The following is a 20,589-nucleotide window of genomic DNA, read 5'->3' on the forward strand; positions in this document are numbered from 1 at the left end:
AACTAAGCAGAACTAGTTGAACTGTCAACAAAGTTGTGGTGGGACAACTGTGGCATACTAATAGGACAACTACTACTACGCTACGAGTGAGGCAAATTTTGGAGTAGTTGACGACTGTGTGCTATTATTGGTGACATCATAAAAGTCTACTAGTTAACTAAGGCTTCACTTGAAGTACTAGTAGCGTGCAGTCATTCAGGATGCCAAAGTTGTCCTCACCCAACTTTTGGCATGCATAATTCTGCACAGTTTGAAAATTAGGCATACATATCTAGTAACTAGTGCAGAGTTTTGCTGCTAATTATGTATGCAACTTGTCTTCCCCTGTGTGTAAAAATGACCTAAATGTTACAGGAATGTGTGTAGTCACACACTAGTAGTGTGTGATTGCATACTAGTAGCACACTGTGTAAAGTTTTATTTTTATTTTTTTAAGGATCTATTTGATATCCTAAGCACTGTGATATGGTGAATTAGATCTTGCGTGTCATCACTAATAGTGGAAAAAGTCCTTCTGCTAAAGTGCTGAATTGTCTTACAGGTGAGGACTAAGAGGTCCTGGTACACCTTAAATTAAGATAGATATCAAGGATATGGAATAAACGCTCAAATGACTTTCCATAGCTACGTCCAATCAGGAACATGTCTTTGAAGGTAATATGCAGCCATTAGCCATGAAGGAAACGCATGAATACTGATGAACTTTGTAATTGCACTGGAGCCCCCCCATCGCGCGCACACACACATCGACACACTCCATGTATTCAATCAGGTGACCTTTGGCTCTGTAGCCGGGCCCTTGCTGCTCACAAATTAACCTTTGCCTGTGTATGGAAGCCCCAAGGCCCAAGGCAGGAGAGGCTTATCGGGACCTAATTGTGATTGGCAAGAGAACGGAAGTCCTGATTAAATCTGGACTTGAGTCGCCGACACTCGGCCGCTCGGCTTAATGAACTGAGTTGCGAGAGGTCACACCTGGGGTAATGAGGATCCATCAGGATTCATGCGCACGGAGGTAGTGGCAACCAACAGCGTGACCGTGTCCATCTAAAGTGCAAAGTTTCTTAAATGAGGCTACTTTTAATGGCACTAGTTAAGATTTAAGTGCCTATGGTTTTATTGCAATTTTCACTACTGCATTCTTAAAACCATGGACGATTGAAATAAATAAACATTCAGTAATAGCTTGTAAGAAAGTTTGAACAGTAAAATAAGGAAGAGATGAAATGATTCCTTTGTTGTTGTCTCGGGGGAAAGCACGTTGCAGGGAGCGATAAGTGTGCGTTTGATTTTGTTGTATTGGTGTTTTTTTATTTTTTATTTTTTTTTGGGGGGGGGGACAACATGGGATGAAGTCAGATAAGCTCCAATTCTTCCATCCTCGTTTAAAAACAAGATTTTTGTTTTCTTTGGTGTTGATTAGCTCAAAGTTTTTGGTTGTTATGAAGCCTTTTTTACTGGTGAATTGTTAAAGGGATACTTGACTCATTGAGTTATTTTCAGCAGTAAAACGTTAATATTTTGTCCAAAATGAATGTGATAACTTAATTATTTTTTTGTGAACAATTAATACCTTTAAATGCTAATTTTTTCACTAGCTGTCGACTGAAGATGACATCACCTGTGCTGAGGAAGTAGGTAATAACCAATCTTGGCTCAATTTGTTGACAAAACCCAAACGACAGGTGAGCCATGATTGGTCGTTACCTACTTCTTCAGCACAGGTGATGTCATCTTCAATCGACAGCAAGTGGAAAATTCGTTTTTAAAGGTATTAATAGTACCAAAAAAAAATAAAGTTATCAAATTCATTCTGGACAAAATATTAACTGTTTACTGCTGAAAATGGCTCAATGAGTCAAGTATCCCTTTAAAACGTGTGTGGTGGTAAATAGTAGAAAGTGTGTGTAAAATGGTGAGAAAGGATAACGTATTTCAGGAGTGAATGAGGAATGTAAAAAAAAAGAAAAAAAAAAGAGCCACTGACGTTCAACTCAAGCCCTGCAGTGACTCAGCGTGTTTCTAACTTAACTTGTCTATCTGTAAATATCTTATTTTGCCATCAAAGGGCCTTTTGTTGTTTGATATTTTGAGGTGGCACAAAAGCAATAACATATTAGCATTTGTTGTTTTTTTTCTCACAAAAAGCAGCTCGTGTTCTACTGCCGATGAGTAAAGAATGGAAAAAAAATAGACATCAACTTTATTTTTTGCTGGTGAAAGAAAATATTGTTTGGACATTCTGATACTCATACCTCACTTTTTGTTCATTTTAGGCTATGGCTAGCAAAGTATTTTTTTATTTATTTTTTTCGTCTCATGCCACCCTCGGTCATACATACTGGGACGGAGTTCCGTTAAAAACTCATTCTTTGCTAAACATTTAAGAAAAGTTAAAAATGTTAAATACCCATACAATATTATGTTCAATAATTATATATACAGTAAACCGAATCTGACAAATAACAGCATAGACTCTCTCCTTTTTGCCTTGTTCCATTCTTTTATAATCGACATTAGAAAAATGTAGCTTGCACAATGATGTTATCTACTGGTGATTGTGCATCAGTAAGTAAAGTTGTTTCCAGGTTTGACATTTACAGTGGAGCATAATCAGATTGTCCCCCATCTAGCCTTGTTGAAAAAAATGTAAGTGACAAGTGTACTTGTCAAAGGCAGTGAATGAGTTAAACCTCTGTGGGGGCGCTACACACCCAATTTTTGTACTCATGTATAGCAACTTCACATTTTTTCACCAGGCCTGACGTGTGTATTTATTTATGTTTAGGGTCTCAAAAATTATTTGTGGATAATTAGATGCTCGGGTCCTTATAATTTTTCCCATAATTGCCCAGCCCTGCTACATGATATTTAAGGAATTCCAACAAATGGTCACACAGTTCTTTGCAGCGCATATAGCCATTGTGTGTCCCAGCAGGTAGCTTTAAACAGATGAGCGCATGTAGGACGTGACAGTCTATAAATACGACTGCATAGAAGAAGAAAAAGACTTGTGAAGAGATCCAGTGCGACTGAACACCAGATCGCTTTGTTCAATAATGCATGTCAACAAAATCAGACGTGTCATGTCTTGGGAGATCAAGACGCCATTTCCACCTTCATCGGCCCCCTCTTGCCTCCATCATGCCATCCTGTTCACTTAACTTTCCTCTCCGCCTCCGTGTTGCAACTGCTCTGCCTTCTCAGGCTGATGGCGGATAATGACTTGTCATATAAACTCCTGTGTGGATGCCGATGGTTTCACGTACGCGTGCGTTTAACTTCCTGCTTCCCGAGTACACCCACCATCATTGCCTCCCACTCGTCGCCCGTCTACGCCACTACCCTTTCCCTTTGCATCTCCTCCATAGATACTCAACAGACTGTTTGGATGTCTTTTGTGCCCGCATTTGGGGCGATGCGTCAAGTCGACGAGCTCAAAGGCCGCGGTGACATCTCAAGTAGCGGCGCCTGTGTTGTTCGTCTTTGTTGAGTCGCAGGAGCTCATTACTTGCCCACGTCTCATCAGCGAGGGGCCTTGCGCTGGCGCTGTCACAGCTCCGGCTGTCAACAAAGCTAAATTAATATCCTCTTAATGCTGCAATGCACTATGTCCTCCGTGAGTGCTTCTATAAGGGAAGAAAAACAAATGTATTCGGGCCAATATAGGCAGTATATGCATGTGTGTACTTGTGTAAAAAGTACACAATTGCATTATAGTCAGTAAAAAGATCAACGCAGCATGCTTTGTCCCCCACTGCTAGAGCTTTGATATTAAGCCTTGCATATTGTCAAATTTCATCCATTTTGACATTTGACAGCAATAACATGTCCTCCTTTCACCATGAAATTTGATAACCCAAAATATACACAAATGAAAACATTTACAAATGCCATTCTTGGGAGAAAAACAAAGTTTTTCATCAGGGGTCTATTTCACAAAGCAGGTTTAGTGAGAACTCTGGGTCAAGAAACCCTGAAATGTGGGAAACTCTGCGTCTTCCGTTTTTGAAAGGGGGGTATTTGAAACCAAAGGAAAAGCGGTAACTCTAGCCTGTTTCATAAAAAAAGGCAATTCAAGCTCTCGGTCAGTTACCGTAGTAACATGTTCCATGAACCAAACCTGGTCGGTTGCAGGTTTTTCACAATGAACCTTGAAGTTTTCTCTTTCCCCGCCTCCCTTCAGCCGCATTCTGACATTTAATTTCCTCATTCATAAAGTCCGCTGCGGCGAGGTTTTGCGTAAATACGCCTATAGTCTATAGCGTAAATGTCCTTTTGACAATGACCTTATTGATGAAGGTGCCGCTTTATTGCGCAGGGAATTAAATATTTGTCGTAAGATTATCAGACCGCACATAGATATGCTTAATCCGTCCTTACATTTGCAACATTACAAGCCGTAGTCATGCACTCACATCACAGCATATTGTGTGTTGCGCTCCGTTATTTTTTCTTAAGTCAAGTGCGCTTCTCCCCCGCAGGATTGTACCTAAATGAAAGGAATTATTGAGTTACCATTCAACAGGTTTACCCTGTAATATTATTGTGATTGCAAATGACTACATTTAAATTAAAAATACAATTTAACAAAATAAATGAAATCAAACTTTTTTTCTGTATTGATACCTAGTAGGTTGTTGTTTTTTTTCCAACATGAAAAAGCTGCCCTGCCATTGGTTCAGAGCACTCAAGGGCCAAGAGGATATCTTGCCTCGGCATGCTGTGAACATGTCACTCATCAGTGATTGTATTTTAATTATATGGGGTATTTGCAGAGGTGGGCAGTTTTCCATCGAAACACTCACACCTGTTGATCAATAAAGTGGAGTTATACAAAAACAGAATTTGGGAGAAAAGCATCAGAATGATCATACATACGGAAAATAACTCAAACAGTTGTCAGGAAAAAAATTGAAATCGTAAATCTGACTGATGTTAGGAAAATGTAACATTTTATTTTAAGGCCGTATTGCCGAGCCCTACTCGGAATGCACTTTTTATTGTTCTTTTTTTTTGTTATATCCGCCAAAACGTGCTCATCGTGACATGTTTGTGTCACTCGCATTTGGAAATAAATCAAAGTAATGATGAAATCTCAAGCTGATGGTGGCCCTGGGTGGAAAGATTTAAGGATGGCCAGAGACACTGAAGCTCATGAGAGGCGATTTTTCACTTCAAAACAAACAACAAGAGCAAAACAAAAAGAGCTATTAAAAAGATTTGGAACCAGTGGGTGTGCTGAAAGGCCAAGGTGAGAGATCATGTTATTGTAGTGAGCTGTGCTTCTCAACTTTGGTTGAGGCCAGGCACATATTTTATGTGAGAAAAATGTCACAGCACATCTCCGAACAAAAATGGCACAAAAAGTGAATATACTGAAATAATGATGAGATGTGGTGGGAGTAAAAAGGCATTCTGCCTGTCATTATATGTTCCGAGCATAGACAGATGTATAAAGTACTGTAATAGATACAGACATGTCTGTAGACCTACAAGACATGGGCAGTGTCATCTGGAATTATGTTGCCTAAATGTCCAAAAGGTATGTTCACATGTTTCATTTTATCAAGAGTATTTTAATTTGAATCCTAATATGAAGCCGTTTTGTAACGTATTATTCCACCACTTTTACTGATGTTTTAGGATTTTGCTGTAGGATTGCTAGAATAAATGTACATAGGTTATCCCATATTTACTCATTTAGAGTCGGAAAGCATGACTCATGCTCTTGCAGCTGCAGAACAGGAACTATGCCCTTATCACAAGATAAGGACTGAAACATTTTGTTGTTGGAACACCATGTAAAAAAAATAAAAAGAGAGGGCTCGGGAGAGTGTGCCTCAGAGCGGGTAGGAGATTCTTCACGTGACAAATTCAACAAATCAAGCCCCTTTCCACTGATACGCAAAATGGCCCCTTCGAGATGACTATTCAATTTTATCCACTTAAATCAAACTGAAATTCCTCTCCTTCTGGGATATCAATTTCTAGCATGGGTAATGCCGTAGAGAAATGCGGCGAGGAATCAAACTTTTTAAGAGGTCTACTTAGGTGAACTTGAGCGCACATCCGTCCCTATCCAGCGATAAAGCTGGCGTCAGATATATTTCTTACGTTTTAAAACTAACATTCCCCAGAAGGGTTTTCAACTACAGCCAAGTTGCAACCTAAAAGTCAAACAAAGCATCGAAGTAAGATGCACTGCAGGCCGATGTGAATGGTGGAAACCATCCGAAATTGGCAAGCGCGCTCAGAAATGAATCCAAAGCTGCGAGCAGCACGGCTATGATTTATCATCAGGCTTATCAGCTTCAGTTTGTCGAGCAGTTGTCAGCTTGGCCGGCCAAATGGCTGATTAAAATGTATGTGTGGCCACCCTAGAGTGAAATGAACGCGGCGACGGTAGCAGAAGATGGATTCATGTGGCAGCGCGCGTGGCGTAATACAACGTAATGTTATTGACATACCCCGATGCCTTATTATTTCGCCTCCCACTCCTCAGCACATTACAATTGCTCTGTCATAGGCCGGCCTTTGTGACAAATGGGCAGCGCGGCGGCAGAGCATTTGTTTTCACCGCGCCTCCCATTTGGCCCAAAGGTCTCAGCACGTCATCTCAGGACACTCGTGCATTCATTTTTCACAAACAGTCGTATTCTGCTGCCCAGGAGATCCTGATAGAGAGCGCAACTAAAGTTTCTTGTTGGAGGAATAACGCGTTCCATCAAGTGCTTCGACGTTTATAAAACAAGTGGTTGGTGGGGATTTTAATTCTTTAAAATCCAGCACAAAAGTGCAGCCCGGTGATTAAAGGCATCATTAAATAACATTAAGGTGGACGTTTTCTGATTACAAAGGGAAGGAAGTGTGAATAATAAATTAGTCTTATTTAGCACTAACCGTGAAAGGTAATGTTTATTCTGATGCCGTTTTAAAAGTTGTTTACTTTGTAAAGTTATAGCTAAGGCTTAGTTCAGTTTTGAAGACTGACTGGATGATACGACTTTATACTTCCAGTCAATCAAAAAAAGAGGAATTTTGCAGAAATTAGAGGATTTTCCTTTTTTATGCAAAATCTTACTAAATTGTTACATATGTTGCTGCAGCTTGTGTGTGTTCAGCATGACTGTATGATGAATTTGTAACATATGGACATGTGTAAACACATCTTCCTGTCAAAAGGCACACTAACAAAATGCCTTCCCCAAATAATCTCCACTTAACCCAAAAACACTACATGACAGCTTGATGTAGTTGGCATCTGTTGTGCTGGGGGAGGAGCGCAGTGTGAGCGTGTAAACGTGAGGCATGAGCCCAAGCCAAGATGCTGCATCACTCCTGCACTGCTACCGCAGCTGCTCAAAAATGAGCGAGGAGCATTTGGCTCCGACGCTGTCAATCCTGTTTGTTTTGTTTTTAAACATCCAAACACTGCATTAGTCGTATCTTGATGTCATACATCTAACTTGAAGTAATGCCCATTATAAGTTATAATCAGTGTGTGTGTGCGTGTGTGTGTGTGGGGGGGGGGGGGGGGTGCGGGGGTGCGTGCGCGCGCGTGTGTGTGTGTGTGTATTAGTCACAATTTGGCAAATTTCACATGTATTTTCAAAAATTCATTATTTTGGTCAGTCCACATGTGTGAGTGCCATTTTTCTCATTTTTTTTTTCTTTTTTTTTTTTTGACAAATTATTAAACAATCTCAAGTGTTGAAAATGGCTTGTTCACCTTGATGATGCAATGTTAATTGTAAAAAAAAAAAGTTTTTGGAATCTTCTAGGAAAATAAAACCAAAAACTGCACTTTGTATTCCAAGCAATGTGGAACATATGTTAGGGCACTCATTGCCGGTATACCCATCACACAGATGTCAGAACTCTTTTTTTTTTTTTACTTGACACTGTAGCACTTTAAGATTTCTTTTGAAATGTAAAGTGCATTACAAATACAATTTCTTCTTATTATAACTTGTCTAATAGAGGAATAAGAGTTCGAAAGAGACGACTCACCACATTGTTATGACTGATAAGACGCAAATTGCGTTACAAAATAATAATAATAATAATAATAATAAAAGCTTATATAAACTTACTTATACTTGTTAAAAGCATATAGATTTTGATGGGAGCCTCCACCAAAGCAGCCGTTATATACACTATTTCCTTAACATTTATTTAAATCTTTTTTTTTACTTACTTAACGTTCCTCCAACTGTTTTTTAAATTAAATTATTTTATTCACATTAATTATTTTTTAATCTTATGTTACAAACAAAACGGCTCTGTCCCTGACTTCTTTTCAAATACTAAAAAGAAAACTAGTGTTTCATTTGCACCTCCATTAAATCTTCTATAATTGCTTCCCCGCTCGCTATTATTTGATTTTCTAACCATAATTCTTTATTCTTTTGAAGCCTTCAAATTGTCAAGTATCTGGTTAAATTGCCGCTGAATTGCTCTATGGATGATGAATAAAAGCTCAAGCTGAATGGCAAGCTGATGTTTTATTACAACGCATGAAAAGATTGACCCCCTTTGCACTTTCTACTGCCTCATCATCAGTCACTTCGGCCTGGCACCTTGCCTGCAATCTTCCGTTTGAACGTTCACTATATATACCATACAACCAATTGTCTATCTCTTCCATCAGCTACCCCGGACTAACCCTGGCGCTTTCATTCACACATGGCAGCAGAATGTAAGCAAAAGGTTAGACATAATGTCACAGAATCTTGGCTGGCGTGTTTAATTGCTGCTGGAAAGAAGTGAGCTCATCTCAAAGTGCCTGGACTTAGAGCACACATTCATTTTGCTCTCCGACGCTGATCGATTGACTGAAAAACCATCATAAAGCCGGCCTTGAAATTATTAATACCCCGCCGCTGCGGCCATGAGTCAGAGAAAGTTCTGGAGACATCCTCACCGCGAGCGCGCTCTAATCACGGCGAGGGGGGCACGGAGGAAAGGGTCCATCTATTTTCAGTGAGGAAAAGCTCTTTGCCTTGTGGAGACACTCTTGCAAAATGATTAGATTTTCTTTTCCCTCCTCCATACTTCCGTTCAAGAGAGAGAAAGAGAGAGAGAGAGAGCGAGAGAGAGAGAGAGAGAGAGAGAGAGAGAGAGAGAGAGAGAGAGAGAGAGAGAGAGAAAACCGCTTTGGCAGCCGGCGCACAGCAGCAGACGCACTACAACATCAGCACATGCACTTACAAAATAAGCAGCGTACAAATGTCAAACACAGCCACATGATAGACTTTGCTCTCTCCTCCTCTGACTCATCCACATTCTCACAGATAAGCCATTGTTGCCATGCAACCCCGCATCCAAACTTCTAGAAGCTTACATTTTATTTTATTTTATTTATTTTTTGCTTCTTGCACATTTTAGCAAGAAATTTTCTACTTTTTTTGCACAGACTGTAAAATAATGGCCGTGAAATTTATAACAAAACACTGTAAAATCACGACAGAAAAAGAGGAGATGGACAAAAGTGGAAATATTTTGTAAAATGATAAACCATACACAAATGTAAATTTTAAATTACAATTATGAAAAAGTAATCATATTCTTTGTAGAATTGACAAATAAGTATAGAATCCTGAAAATACATGGTTTTATAATTTTTCAGCAGTGCTTCTCAATTAATTTTTTCACTACATGTTTACCAATGAAAAGTGGCACATTATAAAAAGAAAGATAAAGACTGTAGAACATAAGAAAATTAAAAGAACCGTTTTATAAAGTGTGATCAAAAGTCCCTCACACACTGCGGTACTGTCGACTAGCTCCAGTTGGTCATTACATCTGCTCCATGCTCCTCGCAAGTCTTTTCATTTTGTATTTGCTGTTGTATTATCGAAAAACAAACTCTTCTGTCCAACAATGGGACACTGGTACATGTTTATTGTTGTTGTTATTCCATTTAACATTGATGAAACAACACCTGCTGATAAAATGTGACACGCAAACGTGCCCCCCGGTGTCTGTGAGCAGTATATTGGATGATATCAAAGCAATTTGATTGGCTTTGAGTCAATTCCATAACATGATTGTAGCATAGTGTAATTGCTTTTCCGTGATCTCTCTTCTGATACTGTTTAAATAAGGTCCAATATTTTGGAAGCGATTGGCCTGGGACTGGTCCCGAACGAGAACCGCGTTTGCTTTTTGATTACGTTTGAATCTACTGAGAGACGACGCTTCTATTATGCGAAATATCTATGAATACTTGTTTCTCAGCAGAAACACAAAAACACAAAAGGGTTTTAATTCCTCTCTTATCGTCATCATGTATTGATTTAATTCACCGTTGAATGGACTTGTGCTCACTCTAAATGAAGCTGAATTCCAGTGTTGTGTGACCTTGTGTAAAAGCACACGTGGAATGGCGTTGTCCCGCGGGACGCCCTCTTCCCTGCCGTTACGGTGCTTTATAATCATGAACGCTGCTTAATAATGCGGGCGTGAAAACAATGAACAATCATCTATTAAAACTGCGAGAGGAAAGGGGAAACAAATGACCCCCTGTAAACCCGTATATGGATATGAGCATATGACATATACAGTTGCAATTAAGGGCACTTTCCTCCCCCTGAGGGAGGCACATCGCAGCGGGGCAATGATAAGGCAACGCCCTTAAATGTGGCTGTGATTTTGCACACTAAAGACCTTTGGGTGAATGCAGGACATTCCATTCATATCTCTTCCCATCCTCAGGGGACCAAAACTGCATTTTAACAAGGCTAAGTCTGGCTTCAAAGTATAAAAATCTATAAGACAGAAATTATTTTTTTGTTTGTTTGCTATAATAAGCAACTAACGCTAAGGAAAGCTTCAAAGGGTTTAGTTACTCAAAGGCAGATCTATTCATCTTTGGAATATAATAAACGTCTCATGCTTTTAACATGTAGGTAAGTATCACTTACAAAAACAAATTGGTTCTCCAAGTACCCCTGTAATAGCCCATAAGAAAATACAGTAGCATCGAGTCTGCGTGTGAGTCACTAAGCGTGAGCTTTGGCTGACAGCAGCTTCAATTAGATCAGGGGTCACCAACATTTTTGATGCTGAAAGATACTTATTGGGTAGATTAATACGAAGATGATACACACTTCTGAAATATTTCTTTTTTACTTTTAATAATGGGAATGTTAGGGCCCAAACAATTTCATTGGCTAATATTATCTTATTTAAAATAGTCAAAATTTGTAAAAACAAAAACAAAAACAAATTAAAAAATCAGCCATTAAAAACACACACACACACACATTCTAACATAAGATAACAATGTTCAGACATTCTTCCCACAAAATAAATTTGTGAAAAAAAGTCAAATTTTTGCCATTTACAAATGAAACAAATATAAGTATTGTAGGGCTGCGACGGTTTTTGAAAACCTTTAAAGCCGATCGGTTAAATTGTTTCAGTTCAGTCCGTCTGTGTTCCGTTCGGTCCTTCCGCATAATTATTTTTTCCCCCCTCATTAGTTCCACTAACCCAATATGGCGCCATCCATAGTTACAGTGGCGTCCATGGCTAAGGCAGCACTTCATAGCATGTGAGTCATAGACTTCCAGTGACGCGACAGCTAATCATATCGCAGCAGGGTGAGTACAGCCGCGGAGGGTTCTCGAGTGTCGGGTTTCATAATGACGCTAGTTGCAATGGCTATCACCGTGGCAAGTTGCAATGGCAGCCCTCGCTGCCAAGTCTTTATTAATCCAACACAAGATTTCTGGTACATGAAACGAATGTCGGAATTACAACTGGATGGAAATTGCTAAATTCATGACTGAAATGTTTTATTTCAAACGCAAGCTTGGTTTAACTCGAGGATATTCGATGCTAGCAGCATTGCACTTTGCGAGCCGACGCCCGTAGTCCTTCAGCCGCATACGAGGGCATACGCAGGTACACTTTCTGACTTTGCAATTAAAGCACATCTTGTCAGTTTCATATGAAATCCAGTGTGGTGGTGAATGAAGAATGTTAATGAAGAGCTGACTAAGGTGGCGCACTAATATGAGCTGAGCTCATTCACACATCATGTAAGAGCAATAATAATATGAGATAAATATTACTCTATCCACATTAGATATGAATCATGACACATCTTTGTCTTATGTCTTATTAAGACTTATTAATAATTTAATCTTATAATAGTAGAATTGTAATTTGATCTGAGAGTTGTTATTCTAACATGTGGCACTTATTTTGCATAAGAAAAACATCACGGCAAACCAGCAAACCAAAATAAAAAGTTTACATACTGAAATTTTGATCTTAGTCACAAATGTACTTAGTGTGTAATCTGGGCATGTATAGTTGAACACAAAGTTGTTATACAAGTATTTGTAGGCAACCATGACGACTCTGTTGTATGAACGGCAACAGACAGATACACAAACAGGTTGGTTTTACTTTTTGCCAGCCAATTGAAGAGCAGTTATTTGTTATGCCTGCCACTGGCATAAATAAAATAATAATAATTTAAATGATAATAATAATAATAATAATAATAATAATGGTAATTATAGTAATTAGCTGTGAATAATATACACTTTCACTTTTTACTCCAAGACATAATACATTTTTTCTAAAACTGCATACCAATCTAAACCGAAAACCGTGAGCACAAAACCAAAAACCGAACCGAAGCGTAGAATTTGTGAACTGTTCCACCCCTAAAGTATTATAAAACGATCAAATATTCTGGCTGTTATTCCAATCTTTTTGGTTTTACACGTTAAGGGATACGTTATTCATATATATATATATATATATATATATAATAATAAAATATTAATCGGCCAATTAAGCGGTAATCAGAATTGTATTCTGCCATATATCGGAAACGGCATAGGCTTAAAAAACAACCAAAGAAACATGGTTAGGACTATAGATTAATGATATTCATTTATGTGAAGACAGTAACCATGTTAACGATTTTTCTTAACAATTGCAAAACTGATAAGTATCAATATACAACATTTTATTTCTATAAATACCTTCCAGTGCTGACATTTTCAAACACCAACACCATTCCTGGGAAATCACAATTGTCCCATCGCTGGTGAGCTCTTTTTAGAACAGCCCCGCGGGCTACTCATGTGGTCCTACCTGCTTCCCATGGGGCCACGTTGGTGACCGACCCCTGAGTTGACCCCTGATTAACAGTGACATGTATTAAACAATGTTACTAGTATATTAGACAATTTATAAACCGCTGGGTTCAAAGTAACCTAAATTGGGCAAAATAGCTAACCCAGCAATGGGTCCAACAAAAACCAAGATAATGTTGGGTTATTTATAACCAGAATATTGGGCTAAGGAATTGACACAGCACATTGGGTCAAGATAAATATCTCCTTGCAATGTCATCTTCAATACCGTGAAGGGAAAATATTACACTAGAATTCATCTGAGACTGCTTCGTTGCTGCTGTTTTGGTTAGCAACAAAGAGCCCAAATGTTTATTATTTGTGAACTATAAGATTTAGAAATCTAGAAATCATTAGTTTTCTTTCCTCATGGGAATAGGGAGGCTATTTGTCTTAATGGATGACACGCTCAGCCACTAATTAGGACACGGCGTCTATTATAGGGAGGGCCACTATTTGAGGAAGTACGGTATTTCACGCTGGCCTACTTCACCGGATGTGGCCTGGCTTCTTCCATATTCGACGGGAAGAAAGAATTTCAAGAGGAATGTGGAGGGGAACAAACAGCAAACCTCACGTCACGCTCACTGCCACAGAAATAAGAAAGGGATTTATGTTGCTGCAGTCGGAGTGCCACAGAGACTTTAGAGGCAGCGCTGGAGCCGCAGCGCACCTCTTCAAAAATGGAACCGCAGCTTGAGGCCACCACACGGAGACGACAACAAGCGTGACTGGTCATGTCGAGCTACACTGGCCTCGGCCTCTCAGACAGAGGAAATAAAATAGCACTTTTCTCAGCAGCTACAATTCAACCAGCAGAGCTGTTTCCCCTCCTCTCGGAGCTAGAAACACAATAACTTTAGTCGTGTAATTATTGTTTAACATTGCCTGCCTGTGTGTGTTTTGTGTGTGTGTGTGGGGGTGTGTGTGTGTGTGTGTGTGTGTGTGTGTGTGTGTGTGTGTGTGTTATTCATACTCGGAATAACATTGCATGTCCTGAAACCATCTGTGAATGCTCATTCTCTATGACTGCAATACAGTCGTAGTCTGACCCACTTTGTACAAATGTATTCGGATCACCTTCAGCTGTTTTCCTCCCACTTTTAAGCGAGAGAGTTGCTTTACAGGTAACTCGGTGTCAAAATTCTGCTTGTACAGAGTAATAATGCGCCATTTTGAGCTAATTCAAATGCTCAATTCTGTCAGTGTGCTGGAGTATAGTACAAGGATAAGAGCATCTTTTATTTATTTATTCATTATTTTTATTATCTTCATTTTTTAACCGGTACATACAGGTATTGCAAAGTGTGTTTTTTTCTGTTGCAGTAGTCGATTGTGGAAGTTATGAATGCAAGGCTCAAATTTTCAGCGGGAGTAATGGGCGGAGACGAGTGATGTTTTTTCTGTGGAATTTGAATGACGTTCTGTTCAAAGGAGAGAAGCTGTGCAAAATCACTCCAAAGTTGCGGGTGTGAGGGGGAAGAGAGTGTGCCATTGTTGCAGTTAAAGGAGAAGCTGTGAGGGGTTTTGTGAGGGCTTCGGGGCGATGATGGATGGTCATGTTTGATGTATTGCAATTTATTTAAAGCTGGCTTGCATGATCCATAATCTAATATCAGCGAGGTAGTTGGTCAGAGTGGGACAGTTGCAGATGGGATGGATTTGGTGGAGATATAAAGTTGGTCTTCACGGGTATGATATTTCCAAAGGTAGAGGGTCTAAGTACCTAACCCTGAGGGATGCCTTGGAATACAAGTGCAGTTTCCAATTGAAAATAATAGAAATGCAGAATGAACTTTTGTTTCCCTTGTTTTTGTCAATTTATCGTTATAAATAAAGTACAATATAGTCATAAGTGAACATCTCTGTACAAAATCTTAGACTGTTTGCATATGATACTGTCTGCTGTGGGAACCACATTGAATCATGGAATATGGTGGTCATTTTGGTCTATGGTATCCAGAGTAAACGAGCCTGTGTAGTCACACAGAGTAAATGATGGCATGTTAACATGCAAAAAGTTTTTTTTTACTGGCCAACGTCAGACCATGAAGCCTCGTTAACACTAGCCAACTTTCGTAACGAGGCCAAAGGTGAGAATCTGGGAGGCATTCATCGCTCTTGTGCCTGCTAGTTAGCTGTTGCTAGCTAAAGTGGCTTCTACTTCCACGGAGGGAAGACTTATGCTTGCGTTAAAAAAAATAAAACTCTGTTTTTGCTTTCGGGTGTTGAGAAAAGTGCTACTCAAGGGTGCTTAATTTTCATTCTGAAAATATTAGCTACAGATGGTAAATTTCACCAGAGCAAACTGCACGTCAAGATGCGAAAAAATACACAATAAGTCCCTGGCATATAATCACACGAGAATATTTGAGTAAAACGGAATGATCTCTTGTTAGTACAATCTGAGATTTGGTAACATTTCAATGGATGTGGCAGTGGCTGAGAAGTGTTTCAGTATCCTCAGTGCTTGTGAATGGGAGTGGCCGAGTGCATGGCTCCTTTCACTGCAGCCCTATCAGCATGCAGGCTGAGGTGTGGCCCAGTGTGCTGATTGAATACAGAGGCTGCGGGCCCTGGCTCGGCGCTGCCTTTAATCTCCCCTCCCCATTTAACGTGGCCTCTGTGCTGCCGCTCAGCTGGGCCATAAAGACGCACACGCATAAACACACACTTGTGAGCCGCCTTTCTCCTGCTTTTCTGCTTTTTCAGTCTACAATTTCATGATTTTTTTTTTGTTTCGGCTTGTCCTCAGACATTTACATAATATTCTTTACACCTGTACCACCACAGGCAGTTAATTGTCATATCTGCGAGCAATTATAGGGAATTCTTCAGAGGATGGTGCCAATTTGCCAGTGTGATCTGTTTTTATTTTTATAAGCCAAAAGGGAACACTCACGACGGCGTTTAATAAAATCAGCGGCGGGGTTCTGTGATATGTTGTGGTTACTGTTATCTCCGGCGATAAAGAATTGCTTTCTCGTTATATCCTTGCCACTTGTTGCGCCAGGAGCTTTAAAGGTTGCTTCCTCTACGAGAAGAGTGAACGATCCTGTGACCCAAGCGCCAGGAAGAAAAGGATGATGGACCTCGACTGTTTAATTATTCACGAGGCCCCAGTAAATATAGGAGGCGACCCCCGTACTCGCTTGCAAAACAGCCCTCGTAAGCGCCTCTCCTAGAACTTTATGAGTACAGTGCAAGGGAGGTCTTCAGCATTTCCCAGTAAATTAAAGCAGACAGCTTTAACAATTGTATACATATTTAAAACAATCCATTAGGTGATTGACCTCCATAAATACAGACTGAATAACTCAGCAGTGACGTGCTGTTGGCAGGAGTCAACAGACAGGACTGAATGTGCCATTAGAAACAAAAATGTTGGCAGTCACATCAGGCTGAAAGGTAAAATTTTAGTGGCTTGGGAGATGAGGGTGGTAAAAAAAAATGCTTTAATTTGGATACATGAGACGAAAACAGATCCCGATGCGCAACACGGCAGCATCATTAAGCACCGACACTGGAGAGTGAGGCTAATTGCTGCATTAATGTTTTAGAAGGATGGTGTTAGCTTAACAATAGGGAAATCTATGTTAGTTTAGCAACATTATGAGAATATCAACCCAATATTTCCGTTTTGTTTTAATTACTTACTCCAGCAACGAAGCACCAATTCAAGACCAAAATCATTGTTGTTGTATTAATGGGATGTAAAAGAACATTGGGCATGGAGGCCAATGCCATTCGTTACCTGGACAAAACATTATTATACAATGGGTGCACTACAATATCCAAAAGTATGCCTGTACTAAACTAAAAACAGTAAACCCATTGGACATTTTCATAGTAGTGAAAACCCACACAAACTCCTCCTGCACTTTAAATGAACTGTCAGCAGGTCTTGCTGTTTGTTGTTTGTGTACTTGAGATTCGTTGCTCATCATCCAATGCTAAACTTTTTCCCGTAATAGGACTGCTAATCATTATCATTTAATGTTTAATGCATTATGTTACCCATAATTTGTTGAATGTGTTTCTTACTGATGAAAAGTGCATAGGTGACTTCGACTCTCCTTTCCCACATGCAGGGGCATTATAAAAAATAACTACTGTACTGTAAAAAACAAACAAAACAAAAAAACAATGCTATAAACCGCAGATTTCTGAGCACTGTCTGAAAATCGGACCTCTAACAACTCTGACAAATAGATATGTTAGTAAGCCCATTCTCTTGAATATACAATATAAGAGAAAACATCACATTTAAAGCAAAAGGCAGCATTTCTTGGTGGATTTTGCCTCTTTGTCAACTTAGTACTCCAAAGAGCTTTTCGGAGAAGGGAATCAAAGAGACAATAGAGAGAAGGGAATCCAGAAAAAAAAAACTTTGGCTATTCAAGTAAACCAGATTGCTCCTCTCCTGCCATTTGAATGAAGGAGAGAGATGATTGGATCTCTCATGAACAAAAGCTCCTTCTTCCTAATCATCAATAACGCCGCTGACAGGCGAGCGACTAATGAAGCACAGAGCTCATCTGGTGTCAAACCATTGTCGAGTGGGCCTTTCATTCATGTATACGCGCAAATACACATGGACCGAGACACAATTCGGCTCGTCTGGAACGGAAATACCCAATGTGCCATTTGGTTTGAGCGACGGCTGCGTGAGAAAGTTGCAGAAGGGCCATAGCGCCTGCCTGCTGCCGAGTGTGGGAACGCGACGACGACGTGAGGCTGTCAAAACACAGTGACAGGCTGTCAAACACGATTCGTTTCTTGCCACTTACACAACAGTGCCCTTCCTTTAAATTACAAAAGATGCGCTGCAACAATAGTATGATGCCACACAGGCCTGAGGCCAGAGTGACCATGGGAAGCCTATAAAAAATGTAAATACCAAAAGGTCATGTCTCATCTTGGTAACGCATTCTATAGCTGGAAAAATAAAAAGTACAACAAAGACAGCGCAAATTCAAGGTCAGTTATAAACTCACGTCTTTAATCAGTCCAATAACGTACTACAAGCCTACGTGTCTCTTGACAATCCGTTCGAATGCATTTCTTTTGGTTCTTTAATGCAGTGCATTTGCAGTCTTCAAGTGCATTAGGAATCCGGCGGGTTAAAGATCACTCTCGCACACTCTGCTCTGTAAAATACTCAGATGTAAAATAATCATTTGCATGGAAGATTGAATATGTTTGAATTTTTAAACAGCTACTATATTTGACCTAGGCAGTCTACTAAAAAAATGTGATACAATATAAAATCATGACAAATAATGAACAAATAAGTCATGCTACAAACTTTGCAGCCGTGGCTCATGCCAGCTTGTTTACAGTGCTAAAGCCAGCTGAGTATTGCTAGTGCAACTTTTATTTTGTTTTTTTAGGACAGCGTTCTTTTCTGTGATGATCTTTTCAGTGACTTTCTGTGCTTTTTCCCTGCGATGCGCTCACATGCTCTTCATTGCTGTTTGGTGCATTGAATGAGTATTTCTATAGATGTTTGAGTATAGTAGTTGCTTTCTTTTTTCTTCTCCACACAGCTATCGATCATGGAATGGAAGCATTTTTTTTGTTGTTGCAAAAACGTGTTTATAAAACTGAAAATCAAAACATACAAAAGTGTGTTCTTAATGTTTTTAAATTAAATTAAATGCGCTGCCAGAAAAAAAACTAAACTCTTGTTTGGTCCCATGATTCTTAGACCCGGAAGCAGGAAATGGTCCTATTTCCGGTATGACACAAATGTGAAATTGAAAGTAAATAGTAAGGAATTGAACAGTTCAATTCCTTTTTAATTGATCTAGCGTACGAATCGTTTTGACAACTTTCTGATTGACAATATACTCGGCCCAAACAATTGACTTGCTAATTAGTGTAAAAGAAAAAAGTGTGATGCCGTGACGGGATATGTGTAATAAGTGCGACAAAACAGTTGGGATGGCAAAATCCGCCGGGACTTGGGACACAAGGCTCAATCCGAGACTGTCCCGTTTAACACGGGATGCCTGGTCATCGTAGTTTTTCTATTAACAACTCTTTGTACAAGACACGACTACATTCTGGTGACAATAGACTTTCGATTCCAAGATTTGTATCCTAAAGAGCTCGGTTTTATGGTTTACTATGAAGGGATTAAATCTCAAGATGGAGTAACCACAGTGTATGTTATATGAGACCCTATAGACCCTCGGCCTGCTGTTTTAAGGCATAATTAGCAACCCTTGGATATATTAAAGAGGTGTAAAGCCACAGTGTATAAACAGGCTCATTTAGAGCAGATACAGTATAATATGCTCTGTGTGAGAGGCTGGAGTAAAATGAAAGTGCAAGTAAAATCAAAGCACATTAGACGTCAGTAGGGAACTAGGACATTAATAGAAGAATTCCCCAAAGGCTGCTTATGCCCAGCATATATAATTGGGTTACAGTGCAGTTACCCCAGTCTTATGAGCATAGCTTTACATCTTTAAGACTTATGTAACTGCATTTGCCAATGTGACATTCACAAATGGGTTGGGCTCAAATCGGGATATATAGTGAGGTTTGCTAAATTATCTATTTTTTATTTAATTTTTTGGGGAGTATAATATTTTAGCTTTCACACAGCGCTATATTGCTATGAATGAGCTTTTTCAGCACACGTGCTTACAGTAGACGCGTGTTCAGCTGATGTATAAGTGATGCCACTGTGACAAGGTGCCATCAGTTGCTTGCTGTCGCGCACTTCATCTGGCAAAGGAAATGAGTAGGAGCTCACTTCTTTTGTTTAGTATTGTTAAAACTACAGAATGTATACGCTTGGTTTTAAGACTGTCCAATTTCTGAGACAAGCTTGATTCAACCAGGCAGAAATCAAACACATTAAGTTTAGTTATTTGTGTGTGTGTGTGTGGGGGGGGGGGGGGGGGGGCTGCATGGTAATATGTCATCTATTGCCAAAACTGTGATATATGTGCACCATCCCAGCTAAAATAAACCTTTCAAAAGTTGTTACTCTACTCATTTTTCACCCCTGGTATAAAAAACAAACAAAAAAACTGCTGAACAATTTCGGGGGCTGAAAAACCCAAGAAGAGAGTACCTCCGTGAAGTGGCCCGTGTAGTTTGGGGAAAACTTGTGCCCGGTAATTCTCCTTGAGACATGCAAATACATCATCCCCGTCCCCACACATTGCAACAAATAGCAGAGAAAACAAGGCCATAAAAACGCAAAATGTGCCTTATATTTCACTATTGCAGCGGCTTTGGCCAGACGCCGCCTCATTAATATTTACACTGCGCTGCTATGAATATGCATTAGGACACGGAGCGCCGCTATCAGCACGTAGATTTATGAGCTGGTGTGCAGATAATGATGAAGGAGGGGATAACCTGGCTGCTGGGATGATGAGGATGAGGAGCACACACACGTGACATG

General features: G+C 39.7%; 1 protein-coding gene across 2 annotated transcripts in view; it reads right to left on the reverse strand.

The window, feature by feature from the left end:
* tafa5a (TAFA chemokine like family member 5a) overlaps window positions 1-20,589 on the reverse strand; it is a 144,996-nt gene that overhangs the window by 51,731 nt on the left and 72,676 nt on the right. The gene's annotated exons all lie outside the window — the stretch shown is intronic.

The sequence above is a fragment of the Leptonotus elevatus genome, chromosome 17, assembly GCF_054856555.1.
Source record: "Leptonotus elevatus isolate MCC_2025b chromosome 17, RoL_Lele_1.0, whole genome shotgun sequence".
Taxonomy (NCBI): Eukaryota; Metazoa; Chordata; class Actinopteri; order Syngnathiformes; family Syngnathidae; genus Leptonotus; species Leptonotus elevatus.